The sequence below is a fragment of the Capsicum annuum genome, chromosome 2, assembly GCF_002878395.1.
Source record: "Capsicum annuum cultivar UCD-10X-F1 chromosome 2, UCD10Xv1.1, whole genome shotgun sequence".
Lineage (NCBI taxonomy): Eukaryota > Viridiplantae > Streptophyta > Magnoliopsida > Solanales > Solanaceae > Capsicum > Capsicum annuum.
The window spans coordinates 132,910,628-132,916,306 of record NC_061112.1 but is presented as its reverse complement, the minus strand read 5'-3'; the positions used below and the strand labels follow the sequence as shown (position 1 = coordinate 132,916,306).

General features: G+C 36.5%; 1 pseudogene; it reads left to right on the top strand.

Annotated features, from left to right (window-relative positions):
* LOC107858219 overlaps positions 1-4,935 on the top strand; it is a 12,574-nt pseudogene extending 7,639 nt beyond the window's left edge.
* The last annotated feature ends 744 nt before the right edge of the window (positions 4,936-5,679 follow it).

The window sequence follows — 5,679 nt, the reverse complement described above, 5'->3', positions numbered from 1 at the left end:
TTTTTTCAAATGATTTGATATGAAACTGCTTTATAATGGCTCTCAACTATATTTTGTAAAAATATTATGTTTTGTTTTGATATCTCTGCATACCAGTACTTTTGTATTGACCCCCTTCCCTCTCAGGTTCGGAGGCACAGTCTAGGGGTCTAGAAAATCAGTAGATTCCTCAGACAGATTTGCAGAGTCACTTGGTGAGCCTTCTATATTTCGGAAGGCCTGATATCTGGCAGTTTTACTTATCATTTATTAGTTTTGGGTACACTGGGGGTCTTATCTCAGTTTTCAGATAGATAATTATTTCAGTCATGTAGTAGAGATTTCGCAGACGTTATAGAGATGTTGTGTTGAGATTGTGGGACATTATTCCCCGTTATTGATTTCATATAATTCTTGACCATGTTTCCGTAATATTGTTTATCTTCCGCATTTCTTTTATCATATGAGTTATGTGCATGATTATCAGAAAAATAAGGGTGTTTCGGTCCTTCATGGTTCGAAATGCTCGTCACGGCTAGGGCCCCGGTTCGGGTCGTGACACAATCACTCACCTCAAGATCCACCGTTTCCAAGCAAAGAACAATATTGACTTTTTCAAGCCCTATACTAAGGATGACTTTTCCAAGCCCTAACTAAGAATTATACTAAGGTGTTGCACTCTCCAAAGAAAGAATAAGTCTTTCAAATGTTCATCATTCATTAACTAAAGAGAAATGATCTAAAATAGACTATATATAGTATATTACAAAAGAAATATAGAATGACTCCAATGCCCTTAATGAGGTGGGTGGCAATGGAGTGTCATTTAGACAAGGCTAAAAGACCAAAATGACCTTGAGGCTAAGTGACCAAAATGACCTTAATAAAAGGGGCCAAAACCGTGAACCATCAAATGTGATCCAAACCCGTGAGTCCTCTAGTCTTCAAGGCTCCAAGCAATCTTCCACACACGGGTTTGTTTGATGGCATGATCAAAATAACCCCTACAAGTATGATCCTGTGCCCTCCATGGTACCAAAGCTTGATTCTTCGCGTAGTGACTTTGAATGATGCCATCGAAAGCTACAGCGGCCATTTCACTTGTATTATCCTTCCCTTCTTGAAAAAGATTCGACCTCGAATCTATACCTTGCAAAATAAGAGAAAGGACAAACAAGCACAACATCCTCATGGCATGAGGGTTAGGGTTAGCACAATAATAAACATCATCATGCCAAGGGGGTACATATTTGAAGTATAACCAAGAATCCTTTGAAGTGAGTATTAAAACCTCAATGAAAGATGTATGAAGGATTTCGTTATGGGATACACCAAGAGTGATACTTTGCTTGTCATGTACACCAAGCAACAAGTTGGGTACGCCAACATTGATACAACACAAAAATATCAAACACATTAAAGGTTAGAAAAAATCAGTCCGCACGACGTATCAAAACAGTCCGCACACTCTCAAGCTCACACTTTTGAAGTTTTCACTCTATTGGCCTCACAAGTGTTGATAACTCGTATGTACTCCATTGAGGTCACCTGGTTCCAATTGTTGCTAGAGGATGGATTAGATTCTTTTTTTAAACGACTCAAAAAGTAATGTACGAACTTGAACCAAAAAGAATACTACGACTCAAAAACGAGAAAAGCACACAACAAATGCTTAACACGAATGAACGAACACAAAGACTAACTAAAAATCTAGTAGATGAGTACTAGTTTACCAATTATTATTGGAACCAATGAAATTGAAACTAAGGAACAACAAAAGCAAACTAAGAAATCCTAAATTTGAGCCAAAATTTGATGTGTGAACAGTAACTTGATGACATGGCAGCCACGTATTGGTTGCGATTTCTACAATTTTTATTTTCCAAAGTCCAAGTCTTGACCAATTTTGTCTTGGAGCCTTTTTTTTTTCAAGTTTCATATTTCAACACTTGACTTTTGTAGTACTTTTCCTTAAAACATGACCCTTGTTTCATGGGAAAGTGGTTGAGAAGTGATGTAAAGTCTTTAGTGTGTAGGAAAAGTCTTTGAGTCACAAGTACTACACCTTGAAACTTGGATCTATGTCTTGCAAGACTAACACAATACATACTCTTTTTCTTCAACTTCTAAGATCAACAACCACTTTTTTTTCAACAAGGAGATGGTGAAGAACACCAAGAACACAAACTTTGAGTCTTGAAGTTCTAAGGTTCAAGTTGGACCTCCCAAACAACAATAGCAACTTCCCAAGCTTAAATTCCACAGCACAATCTCCACAATACGTTCAAAACTTGAACCAACAACACATCACACGTTCAAGTCTTGAACCCGCAACAACAATACCAACAACAATCGGCCACACTTTGTTCACATTAACAACATCAATATTTCAAGCTCAAATCTAAGATATAGACTCAACGTGTTAGTGAGGAACAAAACTAACACTTAGATACAACAAAAACTAGTAAAAATATTGGTCAATATATAACAAAAACATAATTTTTGGCCAAGAACACAAAATGGACAGATTGATATTTTTCTGAAATTTTCAGATTTCAACTTTTTTTTTTCAAGTGAGATAACCCAAGATTTGATCTTGTAGGAACAAGATCAAGACATGCTTTGATACCAAATGATACAACACAAATAAGAGGAACACAAAACAACCATAAAACAGTCCAATACACCCTCCAAAACAGTCCACAAATCACAACAAATCGTGGACCAAATGGAGATCTCACTCAGATTCGACAAATACAACAAGAATACAAGAAACAAAGGTGTATTTGACACCCAAAACAGCCACAAATCGTGAAGAACAAGATGACAACAAGAACACATTTTTGGATTCAACAAGACACAAAAATAGTCCACTACAAATAATAACAAGATTACAAGAATAAAAAGATAGATAGTGAGATATAGATTTGTTACAAGACTTAGGAACAAAGTGTGATTCAAACACTAAACCCCTAATTAATGTAACAACAACACCACACTCTTACGGTGACCGCCAATGGAATCACTCACCTCAAGATCCACCGTTTCCAAGCAAAGAACAATATTGACTTTTTCAAGCCCTATACTAAGGATGACTTTTCCAAGCCCTAACTAAGAACTATACTAAGGTGTTGCACTCTCCAAAGAAAGAATAAGTCTTTCAAATGTTCATCATTTATTAACTAAAGAGAAATTATCTAAAATAGACTATATATAGTATATTACAAAAGAAATATAGAATGACTCTAATGCCCTTAATGAGGTGGGTGGCAATGGAGTGTCATTTAGACAAGGCTAAAAGACCAAAATGACCTTGAGGCTAAGTGACCAAAATGACCTTAATAAAAGGGGCCAAAACCGTGAACCATCAAATGTGATCCAAACCCGTGAGTCCTCTAGTCTTCAAGGCTCCAAGCAATCTTCCACACACGGGTTTGTTTGATGGTATGCTCAAAATAACCCCTACAAGTATGATCCCGTGCCCTCCATGGGACCAAAGCTTGATTCTTCACGTAGTGACTTTGAATGATGTCATCGAAAGCTACGACGGCCATTTCACTTGTATTAGTTTATCTAGTTTGTTTTTTTGTTCTTGGACAATTGGTCTGAGTGTGTAAGCTACTACCTAATTTTCATTTGCAATAAAGCCACAAATTTGTTAAAAAAAAAAAAAAAAGCTGGGGCAAGAAGGCTTTGGTCCAGTCTACAAAATAATGTTTCTTGATGCATATCTGCAGTGTTCTGACACATGAAAACAATATAAAATAAATTAGATCGATTATCTGCAGGGAAAATTGCCAGATGGACAAGAAATTGCAGTGAAAAGGCTTTCACAGTCTTCTGGTCAGGGTCTACAGGAGTTTATGAATGAGGTTGTTGTGATCTCTAGAGTACAACATCGTAATCTTGTTAGACTCCTCGGCTGCTGCACAGAGAGAGGGGAAAAGATGTTGGTTTATGATTTCATGCCAAATAGAAGCTTAGATGCATATCTTTTTGGTCTGTCAGAACTTTGTCTCATTGGTTTATTCTGTCCTACTTAAGGACTCTTCTAAACTCAAAAGAAAACTTTATTTCCTTAAGGAAACAAAATCCATCATACATTTCTCGGTGATACATTTTCAGGTTCATGCCAGGAAAAGTTCCTTGATTGGAGTAAACGAGCCATCATTATTGAAGGAACTGGTCGGGGCCTCCTTTACCTTCACAGATACTCGAGACTACGAACTATTCATTGAGATCTGAAGGCAAGCAACATCCAGTTGGATGAATATATTAACCCAAAACTATAAGAGTTGTTGGCACATAGTAAGTTTGTATTGCTTCCTTCATTTTCTCATGGATGAACTGGCATCATTGGTCATTGAGTTTCTTATTTAATATGCAATGCATGGAAGATTCTTATTGGTCATTGAGTTTCTCAGAAAAATCAGATGTCTACAGCTTCGGTGTGCTGATATTGGAAATTGTCAGTCGAAGGAAAAACTCTAGTTTTTATGAAGATGAACTGACTCTACTTGCATATTTAAGTTTATTCTTGCAACTATGAAGCTTTAATGTTTTAGCTTACTCATCAAACCAAAATAACAGAGGAGAAAAATTATGAAACTTCTGAAAATAATATTTTCGATGTTCACCAATGTCTTTGTTCTTCAGGCATGGAAGTTGTGGAATGAAAACAATATTGTAAAATTCATAGAACCCAAAATATTTGATTCAAGTTTGGAAAAAGAGGTTTGCAGATGTGTACACATTGGATTATTATGTGTTCAAGAATATGCAGATGATAGGCCAAATGTCTCCACAGTTCTGTCAATACTCACTAGTGATATTGCTGAACTACCTACTCCTAAACAACCTGCATTCACTGGAGGACATGCCTCACCAAAGCAAGAATCTTTTAGAAGCCAAGGTTCCGTGAATGCTGATTCCATAACTATATTGGAACCACGATAGGATGCAAAGCTTTCAACAGGTAGGCAAAGATCATTAATTTCCTTATAATGGTAACTGTAGCAACATTTCTTATTCTGCTGCCTTCCCAGAAACCGCAATGAAAAATCATAGTGAAAACTTTAACGTATTACACTTAAAACTCTGAACAACACTATATTTTAGTATGATGATGATATGATTTGTGCTTAAATGAAGAAATAGTGATTCAATATAGACAACCCTAACTTGTTGGGACTGAGGCACAGTTGCAGTTGTGGATCGGAATTTGGAGCTAGCTTTGCATTCCAGCTGACTCTGGAGAAAGGAAGAAACTGCTGCTCTATGAAGACATGCCAAAAGAAGATTGGGTGCTTCTCTAACTGATAATTTGATTTTAAATTATTAATTCGAATTTTCTATTTATTTATGTACTTTCAAATTCACACCCTAAAGAGGAAGAGTTACATGATTGAGGTCAACGTGTGATCGTCATTGAGGGAATTGACCGAGGAATTTTACTCTCACATAAATTCAGACTAAGATTACTCATAGGAGAATCCAATGCAAGCAACATTTTATTGAATGAACAACTGAACCCTAAAATTTTAGATTTGGGCATGGGAAGTGTTAGGACATGTGGAGTTTTGATGATAGACATGTGAATGAAACATGTTGTAAAAGCTGGTCCATCCAAGTGAACAAAGCTAAGTTGCAGACAAGTTATTGATAAGATGACTCTGTGTACAAACAGAAATGGATAATATC